Here is a 21,551-nt window from a genome sequence, read left to right on the forward strand (position 1 = left end):
CGTAGAAAAACTCTAAAACGGATGGAAACCAACCAATATCAAAAAGTAGAAAAACATTACCAAAAAGGTATATTTTGAGTGTTTTTGAGCTTGTTACCTACAAAAAAAAAAAAAAACGCGAAAATTGATGATCTATATTGATACTCTATATTGGGAAACAAAGGGACATTGCGAGAAAAGTGTATAATGAATGTTTTATAGTTCAAAACAACCACAAGCCAAAAAACGCAAAAACTCGTGTATATGGAGAAGTTTCCTAGATACCAAAATGTTTCTTAATTGAGAAACAGAACAACTTTACTAAATGCGTGTATTTTGAGTGCTTTTCACATTCTTAGTTACCAAAATCCAAAATTGCGTGCGAAATAAGCTTTATGTGGGAAAAAATGACATTACCAGAAAAGTGTCTTTTGAGTGTTTTTGAGCGTGATAGGCAATAAAGCACTAAAAAGCAGGGGAATCACTTTACATGGAAATAAAATTAATTTTTACCAAGAACTTGCCTTTAAGTGTTTTGAGCTCCTTATATACCAAAACGCTAAAACGCATGCAAAACACACTTTATGGAGAAAGAGAATAACATTACCAAAAACATATATTTTGAGTGTTTTTTGATCATGTTACCAATAAAAACGCTTAAATACATGCAAAGAACCTTATGTTTGGGAAACGAAATGACATTACGAGAAACGCGTATTAGCAGTGTTTTTAAAATGATTATTTACTAAAAAGCTAAAAAGCCACAAATAACACTCTTTATTGAGAAAAATAAATAAATAAATACGATATTTTTTTCTTTCTTTTTCATCTTCACAGGTACCGAGATGCCAAAATTTCGGCAAAATTCAGGAAATTCTTAGTTAATTATCAAAAAAGTTAATTTTAACTTTTTTTTTCGTACTGTTATGTACCAAACCCTAAAGTGCATGCAAAGCCACCTATATGGGGAAATTAAACATCTTTGCCAGAAAACTGTCTTATGAGTGTTTTTCAGCTTGTTAGGTACCCTAACGGTAAATAACATGCAAGTCATTCTATATGGGAATCTAAAACAAAATTACTGAAAAAGTGTCTTTTCTGTGTTTTACGTAGAAAAACGCTAAAACGGATGCAAACCAACCAATAAGAAGAAATAAAATAACTTTACCAAAAAGGTATATTAATATTAATTGAGAAACAGAACAACCTTACCAAATGCGTATATTTTGAATGTTTTTCACATTCTTAGCAAAACCCCAAATAGCACGCGAAACTATGTTGGAAAAAAAATGACATTACTAGAAGTGTCTTTTGAGTGTTTTTGAGCGTGTTAGGCAATAAAACACACAAAAAAAAAAAAAAAAAAAAACAGGGCAATCACATTACATGCGAATAAAATAAACTTTTACCAAGAACTTGCCTTGAAGTGTTTTTGACCTCTTTACAAACCAAAACGCTAAAACGCATGCAAAAAAAAAATCCTTTTTTTGAGAAGCAGAATAACATTACTTAAAACATGTGTTTTGAGTGTTTTTAAGTGTTTTTAAGTGTTCCTTAAGTACCAAAATGTTAAAACCCACAAATAACACTCTTTATAGGGAAATAAAAAAAAAATAGCTTTTTTTTATATTGATTTTCATAGGTACCAAGATGCCAAAATTCTGCCAAAATTCAGGGAATTTATGGGGAAAAAAGAACATTATCAATAAAGTTAATTATAGCTCTTTTTTCGGATTTTTATGTACCAAACTCTAAAGTGCATGCAACCTATATAAGGAAGTTAAACGACTTTACCAGAAATCTGTCTTTTCAGTGTTTTTCAGCATATTAGGCACCAAAACGATAAATAATATGGAAGTCAGTCAATATGTGAATTCAAAACAAAATTACTGAAAACGTGTCTTTTCAGTGTTTTACGTAGAAAAACGCTAAAACGGACGCAAACAAACAAATATGAAGAAATAGAATAACATTACCAAAAAGTGTTTTTGAGCTTTTCACCTACAAAAAACGCGCAAATGGATGGAAAGCACTCTATATCGGGAAGGAAAAGGACATTACGAGAAACGTGTATAATGAGTGTTTTATAGTTTCACAAGAACCACAAGGCAAAAAACGCAAAAACTCGTGTATATAGAGAAGTTTCTTACATACCAAAACGCTAAAACTCATGAATAACACTTTTAATTGAAAAACAGAACTACCTTACCAAATGAGTGTATTTTGAGTGTTTTTCACATTCTTAGTTACGAAAATCCCAAATTGCATGCAAAACTAGCTTTATGTGGGAAAAAAATGACATTATTAGAAAAGTGTCTTTTGAGTGTTTTTGAGCGTTATATGCAACAAAACACTAAAAAGCAGAAGAATCACATTACACTGGGATAAAACCAAATTTTACGAAGAACTTGCCTTTAAGTGTTTTTTAACTCCTTACATACCAAAACGCTAAACGCATGCAAAACAACCTTTATGGAGAAACAGAATAACATTACCAAAAACATGTATTTTGAGTGTTTTGATCATGTTACCTATAAAATCGTTTTAATACATGGAAAGAACCCTATGTTTGTGAAACGAAAGGACATTACGAAAATCGTGTATTATGAGTATTTTTAAGTTCCTCAAGTACTAAAAATCTAAAACCCACAAATAAGACTCTTTATAGAGAAAAAAAATAATAATAAAAAGATTTTTTTTTTTTTTGTTATTCATCTTCATAGGTACCGAGATGCCAAATTTCTGAGAAAATTCAGGGAAATTATGTTAAAAAAAAAACATAAAAAAATAATTTTAGCTTTTTCCGGAGTTATGTACGAAACTCGGAAGTGCATGCAAAGCCACCTATATGGGGAAATTACACGACTTTACAAGAAACGTGTCTTTGGGTGTTTTCAGCAATTTCAACAATATTACTGAAAACGTGTCTTTTGAGTTTTAGCGTAGAACGCTAAAACTGATGCAAACCAACCAATATGAAGAAATAGAATAACATTACAAAAAAGTTGAGTGTTTTTGAGGTTGTTACCTACAAAAAATGCATAAAATGAATGCAAAGCAGTCTATATTTAGAAACAAAAGGATATTACAAGTAAATTGTATAAATGAATGTTTTAATAGTTTTCAAGAACCATAAGGCAAAAAGTTTTTTAGATACCAAAATGCTGAAAATCATGAATAACACTCTTAATTGAGAAACAGAACAATCTTAGGAAACGAGTGTATTTTGAGTGTATGCAAAGCCACCGATATGGGAAAATTAAACGACTTTACAAGAAACCTGTCTTTTGAGTGTTTTTCATCATGTTAGGCATCAAAAACGATAAATAACATGGAAGTCACTCTATATGGGAATCCAAAACAAAATTACTGAAAACGTGTCTTTTCTGTGTTTTACGTAGAAAAACGCTAAAACGGATGGAAACCAACCAATATGAAGAAATAGAATAACATTACCAAAAAGGTATATTTTGAGTGTTTTTGATCATGTTACCTATGAAAACGCTTATAAATACATGCAAAGAAGTTTATCTTTAGGAAACAAAAGGACATTACGAGAAATGAGTATTATGAGTGTTTTTACGTTCCTTAAGTACCAAAAAGGTTAAACCCACTAATAACACTCATTATAGAGAAAAAATAAATAAATGAAAAAATAGCATTTTTTTTTTTTTTGTTATTGATCTTCATAGGTACCGAGATGCCAAAATTCTGGCAAAATTTAGGGAAATAATGTGAAAAAGAATATCAAAAAAGTTAATTTTAGCTTTTTTTCAGACCGTTATGTACCAAACTCTAAAGTGCATGTAGAGCCACCTATATAGGGAAATTAAACGACTTTACCTGAAACCTGTCTTTTGCCTGTTTTTCAGTATGTTAGGCACCAAAACAATAAATAATATGGAAGTCACTCTGTATGGGAATCCAAAACAAAATTACTGAAAACGTGTCTTTTCAGTGTTTTACGTAGAAAAACGTTCAAACGAATGCAAATCAACCAATATCATGAAATAGAATAATATTACCAAAAAGGTATTTTTTGTGTTTTTGAGCAAAAATGGATGCAAATCTCTATATTGGGAAACAAATGGACATTACGAGAAACGTTTATAATGAGTGTTTTATAGTTTCACAAGAACCACAAGGCAAAACAAGCAAAAACTCGTGTATATGGAGATTTTCCTTAGATACAAAAATGTTGAAATTCATGAAAAAAACTCTTCATTGAGAAAGAGAACAACCTTACCAAATGGGTGTATTTTGAGTGTTTTTCACATTCTTAGTTACCAAAACCCGAAATTACATAAGAAACTAGCTTTATGTTGGAAATAAATGACATTACCAGAAAAAAAGTGTCTTGAGTGTTTTTGAGCATGTTAGGCAATAAAGCACAAAAAAGCAGGGGAATGACATTACATGGGAATAAAACCAACATTTACCAAGATCTTGTCTTTAAGTGTTTTTCAGCTCCTTACATACCAAAACGCTAAAATGCATGCAAAACACCCTTTATTGAGAAACAAAAAAACATTACGAAAAAACATGAATTATCAGTGTTTTTGATCTCTTACGTATAAAAACGCTTAAATACATGCAAAGAACCCTATGTTTGGGAAACGAAAGGAAATTACGAGAAACATGTATTATGAGTGTTTTTAAGTTCCATGAGTACGAAAAGAGTTAAAACCCACAAATAACACTCTTTATAGAGAAAATAAATAAATAAATAAAAACTAGGATTTTTTTTTTTTTTTTGTTATTTATCTTCATACGTACCGAGATGCCAAAATTCTGGCAAAATTCAGGGAAATTATGTGAAAAAATAATATTATGAAAAAAGTTAATTTTTGCTTTTTTTTTTTTTCGGACTGTTATGTACCAAACATTAAAGTGTATGAAAAGCCACCTACATGAGGAAATTAAACGACTTTACCAGATACCTGTCTTTTGAGTGTTTTTCAGCAAGTTAAGCACCAAAACGATAAATAATATGGAAGTCACTCTTTATAGGAATCCAAAACAAAATTACTGAAGACGTGTCTTTTTAGTGTTTTACTTAGAAAAACATTAAAACGGATGCAAACCAACCAATATGAAGAAATAGAATAATATTACTAAAAAGTTATATTTTGAGTGTTTTTGAGCTTGTTATCTACAGAAAACGCGAAAATAGTTGCAAAGCACTCTATATTGGGAAAGAAAAGGACATTACGAGAAACGTGTATAATGAGTGTTTTATAGTTTCACAAGAACTTCAAGGGAAAACACGCAAAAACTCGTGTATATGGAGATGTTTCTTAGATACCAAAATGCTGAAATTCATGAATAACACTTTTAATTGAGAAACAGAACAACATTATCAGATGGGTGTATTTTGAATCTTTTTAACATTCTTACTTACCAAAACCCCAAATTGGATGCGAAACTAGTTTTTATGTGTGAAAAAAAATATTACCAGAAAAGTGTCGAGTTTTTTTGAGCGTGTTAGGCAATAAAGCACTAAAAAGCAAGGGAATAAAACCAACTTTTGCCAATAACTTGTATTTAAATGTTTTTAAGCTCCTTACATACGAAAACGCTCAAACGCATAAAAAACAAGTATTTTGAGTCTTTTGTAAGATTGTTATGTAAAAAAACGCCTAAATGAATCGGAAATATCCTATATGGGAAAAATGAAAAGACATTACGAGAAACGTGTATTATGAGTGTTTTTTATTTTTTTAGTATCAAAAGAGTAAAACGCACGAAAAACACTCTATATGGAGAAACAGAACAATACTACCAAAAAAAAAAAAAAAAAACGTGCATTTTGAGTGTTATGACATTGTTAGTTACCAAAAAGCCAAAATTCATGGAAAGACCCATATATAGATATATGAAACGACTTTAAAAACGTATGAAAATACAATATATAGAGAAACAGAATACACTAACCAAAAACGTGTATTTTGTGTTTTTTATTTTTTTTTTTGAGCTTATTATGTACAAAATCGCCTGTCATCAAACAAATCACCCTGCATATGGAAATAAAAAGGACATTACGAGAAACTTTTGTTGTTGTTTTTTTTTATTACTTTCTTAAGTACCAAATCAGTACTTCAATAGTGCTCTGAAGAAAAAGAACAAACTTACCAAAAACGGGTATTTTTTTACATTGATAATTACTAAAACGCCAACATGCATATAAAGCAACCTATATGAAGAAACGAAACGAAATCACTAGAAACTTGTCTTTTGTTAATTTTTGAGCGTGTTAGGCACCAAATCAGTAAGAAGCAACGAAATCACCCCATAGGGGAATACAAAACAACTTTACTAAAAAGTGTCTTTAGAGTGTTTTTTTAGGTTCTTACGAACTAAAATGTCAAAATACATGCAAACACCCTGTTAGCTACCAAAGCACTAAAAACAGCCTATATGAGGAAACGAAAGGACATGACAAAAAACGTGTATTATTAGTTTTTTTTTTTTTTTTTTTTTAGCTTCTCAGGTACCAAAACGCAAAAATGGAGAAAGAAAAAACATTACCAAAATCGTGTAATTTGAATGTTTTTCACATTGTCAGGTAGTAAAACACCATAATGCTTGCTCGCTATAAGAGAAAATTAAACAACAATGTAAGAAATGTGTTTTTATGTGTTTTTCAGCGTGTTAGGCACGAAAACGCTAAATAGCATGGAAAGCACCTTATATAGAAATGCAAAATAATAAGCATGTCTTTTAAGTGTTTTAAACTTTTTACGTTCCAAAACGTTAAAACACGTGTAACAAACATGAATGATCTTACCAAACAGAAAAAAAACCTTACCAAAAACGTGTATTTTGAGTCTTTTTGAGTCTGTTACGTACATCATCTTAAAAATGCATGTAAAGCACCCTGTATGAGGAAACGATAGGACATTACGAGAAACGTGCATTATCAGAGTTTTGAGTCTCTTAGGTACCAAACACTAAACCGTCTGAATGAAAATTAAATATATTCTATATCTCTTAATAGAGAAACAGAACATCACCAAAAACGTGTTTTTGAGTGTTTTTTTTTCCTTTTTATGTACCAAAACGTCAAAATACATACGAAGCATCCTATATGGGGAAATGGAAAGACGTTTGGAGAAACAAGTTTTATTTGTGTTTCTGAGCTTCCTAAGTAAGCTTCCTAAGTACCAAAACGCTAAAAAGGATGAATAGCACCCACCCTATATATAGAAAAAAAGAACAACATTACCTAAAATCTTTATTTTGAGCGTTTTTCACATTATATAGCAAAACATCATAATGCATGAAGAAGCAAATCGATATTACAGGAAACGTGTCTTTTGAGTGTTTACTTGAGTGTTAGGAATCAAAATGCTAAAAAGCATTGAAAGCACCCTATTTGGCAATAGAAAATAACATTACCAAGAAAGTATCTTTAGAGTGTTTTTCACCTTCTTACATCCGAAATCGCTGAAAAGCATGCAAAACAACCTTTACGGAGAAACAAATTGACATTACCAAAAATTTGTATTTTGATTGTTTTTGTGCTTGTTAAGTATAAAAGTGCCAAATTACACGCAAAGCATCCGACATTACGAGAAAAGTGTATTATGAAAGATTTTGAGGTTTTTAGGTACCCAGACTCAAAAACACATGATTAGAACTTTATATGGAAAAATAACTCTACCGAAAACTTTTACTTAAACTTTTTTTTTATATTGTTAAGTACCAAAAGACAAAATGCATTGGAAGCCCCATTTATCGGGAAACGAAACGACATGATCATTAACGTGTGTTTTGAGTGTTTTTCAACGTTTTAGACACCAAAACGCTGAAAAGCATGGAAAGTGCTCCATAAAGGAATACAAAATAAAATGACTAAAAACGTGTTTTAAAGGTTCTTATGTACAGAATCGCTAAAAATCAAGCAAAACACCCTTTATAGAGAAGCGAAATAAATATTTCGTTGATAAATCACATTCAGGACAGTTAGGGAATATCCCTTACAGAAGAATAAGATCGCAGAAGAATGATCCTAAATGGATGACAGAGGTTAAAACATTACATAGGGCGAAAGAGAAGTATATATGAGATTAAAGACAGGGGAAGTGGTTTTAAGGCCATAATATAATGAATTAGAAAAGTCAGGAGTTTAACAAGGAAAGCTAAAAATAGTTATGAATTAAAGGTAGCCAGCCAAGCGAGGATGGACCCCAAGGGATTTTATCAGGCATATAAGACGAAGAATAGAGAAACAATAGTTCCTTAAAGACAGCAGAATGGGACCTGCTTAGTTGTTGGGAGGAGATTAGTAAAATTGTGAACGAGTATTTTTTAACTGTCTTTGCCCAGGAAAACATGCAGGATTTGCCGAATAGTGACAAGATATCTAGAGTAGAAGAAAATGAGAAGCTGACAGATATTACCATAACTAAAGAGATAGTGGAACAGGAGATAGATAAGCTGAAAAGTTCAAGTCACCAGGACCAGATGAAATATATTCCACAGTATTTAAGAATTGGAAAAAGGTTATAAGTAATCTGGATAAGGTCATGGCCAAGCGGCAGGCGACAGAGTGTTGTAATAAACGGCTCTAAATCCGAGTGGGGTCAAGTAATTAGTGGGGTGACAAAGGGATTATTAGTATTAGGGCCGATGTTGTTTGTAATATATGTCAATGACTTGGATAGTGGAATTAGTAGTGTTGTTAGTAAATTTGCGGATGACACGAGAGTATGTAGATTAATTAGGTCAAAATCGCATACCATCGCCTTGCAGGCAGATTTGGATAGGATGGACGAATGGACAGAGAGATGGCAAATGCAGTTTAATATCAACAAATGCAAAGCACTTAGCGTAAGTAGATGAAACCCACACAGTAGTTACACAATGAACAACCAAGTTCTGGTAGGTTCAGGGTTAGAAAAAGAATTGAGATTTAAAGTTAGCTCTGAACTCCGTCTAAGAAAGCAATGCAAAGAGGCCAGAAACAAAGCAAATAGTGTATCATGATTCATTTTCAGGAGTGCTAAAAGTAAAACTCCCGAAGTAATATTAAAGTTACATTTAGCTCTGGTCAGACTTCATCTAGACTACGCTGTCCTATTCTGGTCACCACATCACAGGAAGGATAAAGGTCTATTAGAATTACTTGAAAGGAGAATGACTAAAAGGATACAGGGGATGAGGAGTATTCCTTACGAAGCGAGATTCAAGCTGTTAAATTTACATTCTTTAGAGAGACGTAGGTTAAGAGTGGACCTGATAGAAGTCTTTAAGTGGGATATGGGTTATAACAAGGGGAACATAATGAAAATTCTTAGAATCTGTAACCATGATAGAACAAGAAAAATAGAACATCAAGCTTTCAGGCTTGAGCCTGAAAACTTGATGTTCAAGAAGGAAACAGGAAGGAATTGGTTTTCAAATACAGTAGTAGATGATTGGAAGGGACTTAGTAATCAAGCTGTTAGTGCTGAGGCATTTGGCAACTGTAAGAGAAAATTACACATTTATAGATGGGGATGATAGGTGGAAATACGTAGGTATATTTCATACAAGTACTGCCACGTGTAGGCCTGATGCCTTCTTGCATATTTACTTATTTCTTATGTTCTTATGTTCTTATTACCAAAAGCGTGTATTTTCAGTGTTTTTAAGCTATTCCGTGAAAAATAAAATGCCAAAATGCATGCAAAGCACCCTAAATGAGGAAAAAAAGGGACATTACAAGAAACGTGCATTATAAGTGTTTTTGAGATTCTTAGATACCAAAATCCTGAAACTCATGAATAACACTCTTAATTGAGAAACAGAACAACCTTACCAAATGCGTGTATTTTGAGTGTTTTTCACATTCTTGGTTACCAAAAACCCAAATTGCATACGAAACTAGCTTTATGTGGAAAAAAAAGACATTTCCAGAAAAGTGTCTTTTGAGTGTTTTTGAGGGTGTTAGGCAATAAAGCACTAAAAAGCAGGGCAATCACATTACATGGGAATAAAACCAACTTTTACCAAGAACTTGCCTTTAAGTGTTTTTGAGCTCATTACATACCAAAACGCTAAAACTCATGCAAAACACCCTTTATGAAGAAACAGAATAACATTACCAAAAAACATGTATTTTGAGTGTTTTTGATCATGTTACCTATAAAAACGCTTAAATACATGCAAAGAACCCTATGTTTGGGAAACGAAAGGACATTACGAGAAACGTGTATTATGAATGTTATTAAATTCCTTAAGCCCCAAAAAGCTAAAATCCACAAATAACACTATAGAGAAAAAAAAAAGAATTTTCCTTTTTTTTTGTTATTCTTCTTCATAGGTACCGAGATGCCAAAATTCAGGCAAATTCCAGGGAAATTATGTGGAAAAAAGAACATTATCAAAAAAAGTTAATTTTAGTTTTTTTTTTTCGGACAGTACCAAAACCTAAATTGCATGCAAAGCACCTTCTGTAGGGAAATTATGCGACTTTACCAGAAACCTGTATTTTGAGTGTTTTTCAGCATGTTAGGAACCAAAACAATAAATAATATGGAAGTCACTCTATATGGGAATCTAAAACAAAATCATTTAACACTTGTCTTTTCAGTGTTTTACGTAGAAACACGCTAAAACGGATGCAAACAAACCAATATGAAGAAATAGAATAACATTGCTAAAAAGGTATATTTTGAGTGTTTTTGAGCCTGTTACCTACAAAAAACGCGAAAATGGATGCAAAGCACTCTATATTGGGAAATAAAAGGACATTACGAGAAACCTGTATAATGAGTGTTTTATAGTTTGAAAAGAACCACAAGGCAAAAGTTTCTTAGATACCAAAATGCTGAAACTCATGAATAACACTCTTGATTGAGATACAGAACAACCTTACCAAATGCTTGTATTTTGAGTGTTTTTCACATTCTTAGTTACCAAAACACGAAATTGCAAGCGAAACTATGTTTTTTTGTGGGAAAAGAATTATATTGCCAGAAAATGTCTTTTGACTGTTTATGAGCGTGTTAGGCAATAAAGTACTTAAAAGAAGGGCAATCACATTACATGGGAATAAAAGAAACTTTTACCAAGAACTTGCCGTTAAATATTTTTGAGCTGCTTACATACCAAAACGCTAAAACAAATGCAAAAAATCCTTTATTGAGAAACGCAATAACATTACAAAAAACATGTATTTTGAGTGTTTTTGATCATGTTACCTATAAAAGCTCTTAAATACATGCAAAGAATCTTATGTTTGGGAAACGAAAGGACATTACGAGAAACGCTTATTATAAGTGTTTTTAAGTTACTTAAATACCAAAAAGCTAAAACCCACAAATGACACTCTTTATGAAGAAACAAAAAAATAAAAATAAAAATAAAAAAATTAAATAAAAGAAAATAATAATTCTTTTTTTTTTTGTTATTCATCTTCATAGGTACCGAGATGCCAAAATTCTGTTAAAATTCAGGGAAATTATGTGGATAAAAGAACATTATCGAAAAAGTAGATTTAAGCTATTTTTTCGGACTGTTATGTACCAAACCCTAAAATGCATGCAAAGCCATCTATATGGGGAAATTAAACGACTTTAAAAGAAAACTGTCTTTTGAGTGTTTTTCAGCACTCAAACGATAAATAATATGGAAGTCACTCTATATGGGAATCCAAAACAAAATTAATGAAAACGTGTCTTTTCAGTGTTTTACGTAATAAACGCTAAAACGGATGCAAACAGACCAATATGAAGAAATAGAATAACATTACATAAAAGGTATATTTTAAATATTTTTGAGGTTGTAACCAACAAAAAAAAAAAAACGCGAAAATGGATGCGAAGCACTCTATATTGGGAAATAAAAAGACGTTACGAGAAACGTGTATAATGAGTATTTTATAGGTTCACAAGAGCCACGAAGCAATACACGCAAAAACTAGTCTATATTATATGGAGAAGTTTCTTAGGTACCAAAATGCTGAAACTCCAGAATAACACTCTTAATTAAGAAACAGAATAACATTACTAAATGCGTGTATTTTGAGTGTTTTTCACATTCTTAGTTACTAGAACCCCAAATTGCATGCGAAACTACCTTTATGTGGGAAAAAAATGACATTACCAGAAAAGTGTCTTTTGATTGTTTTTGAGAGAGGCAATAAAGCACTAAAAAGGAGGGCAATCACATTACATGGGAATAAAACCAACTTTTACCAAGAACTTGCCTTTAAGTGTTTTATAATTCCTTATATACCAAAACGCTAAAACACATGCAGAACACCCTTTATTGAGAAACAGATTAATATTACCAAAAAATATGTATTTTGAGTGTTTTTGATCATGTTACCTCTAAAAAGGCTTAAATACATGCCCTATACCCTATGTCTGAGAAACAAAATGACATTACGAGAAACGTGTATTATGCGTGTTTTTAAGTTCCATAAGTACCAAAAAGCTAAAACCTCTTTATAGAGAAAAAATAAAGAAAAAATTAAAAAATAGGATTTTTTTTTTTGTTATTCTTCTTCATAGTTACTGAGATGCCAAAATTCTGGCAAAATTCAGGGAAATTATGTGTAAAAAAAAAAACATTATCAAAAAAGTTAATTTCAGCTTTTTTTTCGGACTGTTATGTACCAAACCATGAAGGAAATTAAACGACATTTCGAGAAACCTGTGTTTCTAGTGTTTTGAGCATGTAAGTCACCAAAACAAAAAATAATATTGAAGTCATTCTGTGTGGGAATCCAAAACTAAAATTACTTTAAACGTGTCTTTTACGTAGAAAAAACGCTAAAACGGATGCAAACTAACCAATATGAAGAAATAGAATAAGATAACCAAAAAGGTATAATTTGAGTGTTTTTTTAGCTTTTTACTTACAAAAACGCGAAAATGGATGCAAAGCTCTCTCTACTGGTTAACATAAGGACATTACAAGAAACGTGTATAATGAGTGTTTTATAGATTCTCAAGAATCACAAGGCAAAAAACGCAAAAACTCATATATATGGAGAAGTTTTTTAGATACCAAAATGCAGAAACTCCTGAATAACATTCTAAATTGAGAAACAGAACAACCTTAACAAATGCGTGTATTTTCAGTGTTTTTCACATTCTTAGTTACCGAAACCCCAAATTTTATGTGAAAGTAGCTTTATGTGGGAAAAAAATGACATTACCAGAAAAGTGTCTTTTAAGTGTTTTTTTTTTTTTAGCATGATAGGCAATAAAGCACTAAAAAGCAGGGGAATCACATTACACGGGAATAAAACTAACTTTTACTAAGAACTTGCCTTTAAGTGTTTTTGAGCTCCTTATATACCAAAACGCTAAAATAAATGCAAAACACCCTCTATGGAGAAACAGAATAACATTACGAAAAACATGTATTTTCAGTGTTTTTGATCATGTTACCTATAAAAGCGCTTAAATACATGCAAAGAACCTTATGTTTGGGAAATTAAAGGACATTTCGAGAAACATGTATTACGAGTGTTTTTATGTTCTTTAAGTACCATTTAGCTAAAACCCATAAATAACACTGTTTATAGAAAAAAAAATAAATAAAAAGATAGGAATTTATTTTTTTTTTGTTTTTCATCTTCATAAGTACCAAGATGCCAAAATTCTGGCAAAATTCAGGGGAATTATGTGAAAAAAAGAACATTATGGAAAAAAGTTAATTTTAGCTTTTTTTTCGGACTGTTATGTACCAAACCCTAAAGTGCATGCAAAGCCACCTATATGGAGAAATTAAACGTCCTTACCAGAAACCTGTCTTTTGTGTTTTTTTTTTTTTTCAGCATGTTAGGCACCAAAACGATAAATAATATGGAAGTCACTCAATGTGGGAATCCATCACAAATTTACTGAAAAAGTGTCTTTTCAGTGTTTTACGTAGAAAAACGCTAAATCGAATGCAAACCAACGAATATGGAAGAATAGAATAACATTACCAAAAAGGTATATTTTGAGTGTTTTTGAGCTTACCTTCAAAAAACGCGAAAATGGATGGAAAGCACTCTATATTGGGATACAAAAGGACATTACGAGAAACGTGTATAATGAGTGTTTTATAGTTTCACAACAGCCACAAGGCAAAAATCGGAAAAACTCGGAGTATATGGAGAAGTTTCTTAGATACCAAAATGCTGAAACTCAGATATAACACTCTTAATTAAGAATATAGAACAACCATACCAAATGCATGTATTTTGAGTGCTTTTCACATTCTTAGTAACCGAAACCAAAAATATCATGCGAAACTAGCTTTATGTGGGAAAAAAAAAACATTACCAGAAAAGTGTCTTTTGAGTGTTTTTGAACGTGATAGGCACTAAAGCACTAAAAAGAGGGCAATCACATTATATGGGAATAAAACCAACTTTTACCAAGAACCTGCCTTTACGTGTTTTTGAGCTTACATGCCAAAACGCTAAAACGCATGCGAAACACCCTTTATGAAGAAACAGAATAACATTTCCAGAAACATGTATTTTGAGTGTTTTTGATCATGTAACCTATAAAAACGCCTAAATACATGCAAAGAACCCTATGTTTGGAAAATGAAAGGACATTACGAAAATCGTGTATTATGAGTGTTTTTAAGTTCCTTAAGTACCAAAAAAGCTAAAACCCACAAATAACTCTTTATAGAGAGAAATTTTTTTTGTTATTCATCTTCATATGTACCGAGATGCCAAAATTCTGGCAAAATTCATGGAAATTTTGTAAAAAAAAAGATCATTATAAAAAAAAATAATTTTAGCTTTTTTTTGGAGTTATGTACAAACTCTGAAGTGCATGCAGATCCACCTATATGGGGAAATTACACGACTTTACCAGAAACCTGTCTTTTGAGTGTTTTTCAGCAATTTCAACAATATTACTTAAAACGTGTCTTTTCAGTGATTTACGTAGAAAAACGCTAAAATGGATGCAAACCAACTAATATGAAGAAATAGAATAACATTACCAAAAAGATATATTTTGATGTGTTTTTGAGCTTGTTACCTACAAAAAAATGCAAAAATGGATAGAAAGCACTTTATAATGGCAAAGAAGAGGACATTACGAGAAACGTGTATGAGTGTTTTATAGTTTGACAAGAACCACAAGGTAAAATATTGAAAAACTCGTGTACATAAAGAAGTTTCTTACATACCAAAAAGCTGAAACTCATGAATAACACTTTTAATTTTGAAACAGAAATACCTTACCAAATGTGTGTATTAGAAAAGTTTCTTACATACCAAAATGCTGAAACTCATGAATAAATAGAACAACCTTACTAAATGCCTGTGTTTTGAGTTTTTTTCACATTCTTAGTTACCAAAACCCCAAATTCCATGCAAAACTAGTTTTATGTGGGAAAAAAATGATATTACCAGAAAAGTGTCTTTTGAGTGTTTTTGAGCGTGTTAGGCAATAAAGCACTAAAAAGCAGGGGAATCACATTACATGGGAATAAAAATATTTTTTACCAAGAACTTGCCTTTAAGTGTTTTTGAACTCATTACATACCAAAACGCTAAAACGCATGTAAAACACCTTTTTATTGAAAAACATAAGAAAATTACCAAAAACATATATTTTAAGTGTTTTTGATCATGATATCTATAAAAACGCTTAAATACATGCAAAAAACCTTATGTTTGCGAAACGAAAGGACATTACGAGAAACGTGTATTATAAGTGTTTTTAAGTTCCTTAAGTACCAAAAAGCTAAAACCCACAAATAACACTCTTTATTTAGAAAAAAAGTAAGAAAATAAAAAAAAGGATTTTTTTTTTTGTTATTAATCTTCATAGGTACCGAGATGCCAAAGTTCTGGGAAAATTCAGGGCTATTATATGATAAAACAAAAATTAAAAAAAAAGTAAATTTTAGTTTTTTTTTCGGACTGTTAAGTACCAAACCCTAAACTGCATCCTTTGGATGCAGTTTATGAGGAAATTAAACGACCTTACCAGAAATCTGTTTTTTGAGTGTTTTTCAGCATGTTAGGCACCAAAATGATTAATAATAAGAAACTCACTCTATATTAGAATCCAAAACAAAATTGCCGAAAACGTGTTTTTTCTTTGTTTTACGTAGAAAAACGCTAAAACGGATGCAAACCTACCAATATCAAGAAATTGAAAAACATAACCAAAAAGGTATATTTTGAGTGTTTTTGAGCTTGTTACCTATAAAAAACGCGAAAATTGATGCAAAGCACTCTATATTAGAAAACAAAAAGGACTTTGCAAGAAAAGTGTATAATGAGTTTTTTTTATAGTTCAAAAGAACCAAAAGTCAAAAAACAAAAAATTCGTGTATATGGAGAAGGTTCCTAGATACCAAAATGCTGAAACTCATGAATAACACTCTTAAATGAGAAACAGAACAATCTTACTAAATGCGTGTGTTTTGAGTGCTTTTCACATTCTTAGTTACCAAAACCCCAAATTCCATGCTAAACCACCTTTATGTGAGGAAAAAATGACATTATCAGAAAAGTATCTTTTAATATTTTTTGAGCGTGATAGGCAATAAACCACTAAAAAGCAGGCCAATCATATTACATTGGAATAACACCAATTTATACCAAAAACTTGCGTTTAAGTGTTTTTGAGCTCCTTATATACCAAACCGCTAAAACGCATACAAAACAAACTTTATGGATAAACATTACCAAAAACATGTATTTTGAGTGTTTTTGATCATGTTATCTATAAAAACGCTTAAATACATGCAAAGAACATTATATTTGGGAAACAAAAGGACATTATGAGAAACGTGTATTATGAGTGTTTTTTAAGTTCCTTAAGTACCAAAAAGCTAAAACCCACAAATAACACTCTTTATTTAGAAAAAAAAATATGGGATTTTTTTTTTTTTGTTATTCATATTCATAGGTACCGAGATGCCAAAATTCCTGGAAAATTCAGGGCAATCATATGATAAAAGAATATTGTCAAAAAAGTTAATTTCAAGTTTTTTTTTTTTCGGACTGTTATGTACCAAACCTTAAAGTGCATGCAAAGACTCCTATATGAGGAAATTAAGCGATCTTACCTGAAATATGTGTTTTGAGTGTTTTTTAGCATGTTAGGCAGCAAAACGATAAATAATAAGGAACTCACTCTATATGGGAATCCAAAAAAAAGTTGCTGAAAACGTGTCTTCTCAGTGTTTTACGTAGAAAAACGCTAAAACAGATGCAAAGCAACCAATATCAAGAAATAGAAAAACATTACTAAAAAGCGATATTTTGAGTGTTTTTGAGCTTGTTACCTACAAAACACGCGAAAATTGATGCAAAGCACTCTATATTGGGAAACAAAAGGACATTGCAAGAAAAGTGTATAATGAGTGTTTTATAGTTCAAAAGAACCACAAGGCGAAAAACGCAAAAACTTGTGGATATGGAGAGGTTTCCTAACTACAAAAATGCTAAAACTCATGTATAACACTCCTAATTGAGAAACAGAACAAACTTATTAAATGCATGTATTTTGAGTGCTTTTCACATTCTTAGTTAGCAAAACCCCAAATTGCATGCGAAAATAGATTTGTGGGAAAAAAAAGACTTTACCAGAAAAGTGTCTTTTGAGTGTTTTTGAGCGTGATAGAAAATAAAGCACTAAAAAGGACGGCAATCACATTACATTGGAGAAAAACGAAATTTTACCAAGAACTTGCCTATAAATGATTTTGAGCTCCTTATATACGAAAACACTAAAACGCATGCAAAACACTCTTTATGGTGAAACAATAACATTACCAAAAACATGTATTTTGAGTGTTTCTGATCATGTTACCATCAAAAACGCTTAAATAAATGCAAAGAACACTATTTTTGGAAAACGAAAGGACATTACGAGAAACGTGTATTATGAGTGTTTTTAAGTTCATTAATTACCAAAAAGCTAAAAGCCAGAAATAACTGTTTATTGAGAAACAATAAATAAATAAAAAAAATATAATATTTTTTGTTCTTTGTTATTCATCTTCACAGGTACCGAAATGCCAAAATTCGGGCAAAATTCAGGAAATTATGTGAAATAAAAATATTATCAAAAAAGTTAAATTTAGCTTTTTTTTCCGGACTGTTATGTACCAAACCTCTAAAGTGCATGCAAAGCCACCTATATGGGGGAATTAAACGTCTTTGCCAAAAAACGGCCTTACGCGTGTTTTTCAGTATGTTAGGAACCAACACGATAAATAACATGGAAGTCAATCTATATTAGAATGAAAAACAAAATTACTAATAACGTGTCTTTTCGGTGTTTTATGTAGAAAAACGCTAAAACGGATGTAAACCAACCAATATGAAGAAATAAAATAGCATTACCAAAAATGTATATTTTAAGTGTTTTTGAAATTGTTACCTACAAAAAACGCAAAAATGGATGGAAAGCATATTGGGAAGCAAAAGGACATTACGAGAAACGTGTATAATGAGTGTTTTATAGTTTCACAAGAACTACAAGGCAAAAAACGCAAAAATTCGTTTATATATTGAAGTGTCTTACATTCCAAAATGCTGAAACTCCGGAACAACACTCTTAATTGAGAAACAGAACAATCTTACTAAAGGCGTGTATTTTGAGTGCTTTTCACATCCTTAGTTACCAAAACCCCAAATTGCATGCGAAACCAGCTTTATGTGGGACAAAAATGACGTTACCAGAAAAATGTCTTTTGAGTGTTTTTTAGCGTGTTAGGCAATAAAGCACTAAAAAGCAGAGCAATCACATTACAATGGAATAAAACCAATTTTTAACAAGAACTCTCGTTTAAGTGTATTTGAGCTCCTTATATACCAAAACACTAAAATGCATGCAAAATACACTTTATAGTGAAACAGAATAACATTACCAAAAACATGTATTTTGAGTGTTTTTGATCATGTTACCAATAAAAACGCTTAAATACATGCAAAGAACCGTATTTTTAGGAAATTAAAGGAAATTACGAGAAACGTGTATTATGAGTGTTTTAAGTTCATTAAGTACGAAAAAGCTAAAAGCCACAAATTACACTCTTTATTGAGAAAAAATAAATAAATAAATGAAAAAATACGATTTTTTTTTCATTCTTATTCATCTTCACAGGTAACGTTCAGGAATTTATATGAAATAAGAACATTATCAAAAAAGTTAAATTTAGCTTTTTTTTTTGGACTATGTACCAAACCCCTAAATTGCATGCAAAGCCACCTATATGAGGAAATTAAACGTCTTTGCCAGAAAACTGTCTTATGAATGTTTTTCAGCATGTTAGGAACCAACACGATAAAACCCAAGGAACTCAATCTATATGGGAATTTAAAACAAAATTACTGAAAACGTCTCTTTTCGGTGTCTTACGTAGAAAACGCTAAAACGGATGCAAACTAACCAAAATGAAGAAATAGAATAACATTACCAAAAATGTATATTTTTAGTGTTTTTGATATTCTTACATACAAAAAACGCGAAAATGGATGGAAAGCACTCTATATTGGGAAGCAAAAAGCACCAAAAAGCATGGTAGGCACCAAAACGATAAATAATATGAAAAAATACGATTTTTTTTCATTCTTATTCATCTTCACAGGCAAAGTTCAGGAATTTATATGAAATAAGAAAATTTTCAAAAAAGTTAAATTTAGCTTTTTTTCGGACTGTTATGTACCAAACCCCTAAATTGCATGCAAAGCCACCTATATGGGGAAATTAAACGCCTTTGTCAGAAAACTGTCTTATGAGTGTTTTTCAGCATGTTAGGAACCAACACGAAAAAACCCAAGGAAGTCAATCTATATGGGAATTTAAAAGAAAATAACTGAAAACGTGTCTTTTCCGTGTCTTACGTAGAAAACGCTAAAACGGATGCAAACTAACGAAAATGAAGAAATAGAATAACATTACCAAAAAGGTATATTTTTAGTGTTTTTTAAATTCTTACCTACAAAAAACGCGAAAATGGATGGAAAGCACTCTATATTGGGAAGCAAAAAGTACCAAAAAGCATGGTAGGCACCAAAACGATAAATAATATGAAAGTCACTCTATATGGAAATCTAAAAAAAAAAAAAAATTACTGTAAACGTGCCTTTTAAAAGATTTAAGTAGAAAAACGCTAAAACGGATGCAAACCAAGCAATATGAAGAAATAGAATAACATTACCAAAAAAGTATATTTTGTGTGTTTTTGAGCTTGTTACATAAAAAGAAATGCGAAAATGGATGCAAAGCACTCTATATAAGTAAAAAAAAGGACATAACAAGAAACGTGTATAATGAGTGTTATATAGTTTCACCAGAATCACAAGGCAAAAAAACGCAAAAACTCGACTGTATGGAGAAGTTTCTAAGATACCAAAATACTGAAACTCATGAATAACACTCATAATCAAGAAACAGAACAACCTTACTAAATGCGTGTATTTTGAGCGTTTTTTTTACATTCTTAGTTACCAAAACCCCAAATTCCATGCGAAACTAGCTTTATGTGTGTCTTTGAGTGTTTTTGAGCGTGTTAGGCAATGAAGCACTAAAAAGCAGGGCAATCACATTACATAGAAATAAAACCAACTTTTACGAAGAACTTGCCTTTTAGTGTTTTTGACACGCATTTAGTAAGGTTGCTCTGTTTCTCAATTAAGAGTGTTATTTATGAGTTTCAGCATTTACATGAGTTTTTTCGTTTTTTGCCTTGTGGTTTTTTAAACTATAAAAGATTGATTATACATTTTTCTCGTAATGTCCCTTTGTTTCCCAATATAGAGAGCTTTGTATCCATTTTTGCGTTTTTTTGTAGGTAACAAGCTCAAAAACACTCAAATTATAAATTTTTGGTAATGTTTTTCTGCTTCTTGATATTGGTTGGTTTGTATCAGTTTTAGCGTTTTTGTACGTAAAACACTAAGAAGACACGTTTTCAGTAATTTTCTTTTGGATTCCCACATAGAGTGATTTCCTTATTATTTATCGTTTTGGTGCCTAACATGCTGAAAAACACTCAAAAGACAGATTTCTGGTAAGGTCTTTAATTTCCTCATATGGGAGGCTTTGCATGTCTTTTCAGTGTTTTTGAGCGTGTTACGCAATAAAGCACTAAAAGCCAGGGCAATCACATTACATGAGAATAAAAACAAATTTTACAAAGAACTGGCCTTTAAATGTTTTTGAGCTCCTTACATACCAAAACGCTAAAACACATGCAAAATACATTTTATGGAGAAACAGAAGAACATTACCAAATACATGTATTTTGAGTGTTTTTGATCATGTTATCTAAAAAACACGCTTAAATACATGCAAAGAACCTTGTGTTTGGGAAACTAAAGAACATTACGAGAAACGTGTATTATGAGTAATTTTTAAGTTCCTTCAGTACCAAAAAAGCTAAAATCCAAAAATAATACTCTTTAGAAAAAAAATAAATAAATAAACAAAAAAATGGCATTTTTTTTTTTTTGTTATTCATCTTCATAGGTACCGAGATGCCAAAATTATGCCAAAATTTATTGAATTTATGTGGAAAAAAGAACATTATCATAAAAGTTAATTATAGCTTTTTTTTCGGATTGTTATGTACCAAACCCTAAAGTGCATGCAAAGCCA

Source organism: Scylla paramamosain, chromosome 41 (assembly GCF_035594125.1).
Source record: "Scylla paramamosain isolate STU-SP2022 chromosome 41, ASM3559412v1, whole genome shotgun sequence".
In the NCBI taxonomy this organism is placed as follows: domain Eukaryota; kingdom Metazoa; phylum Arthropoda; class Malacostraca; order Decapoda; family Portunidae; genus Scylla; species Scylla paramamosain.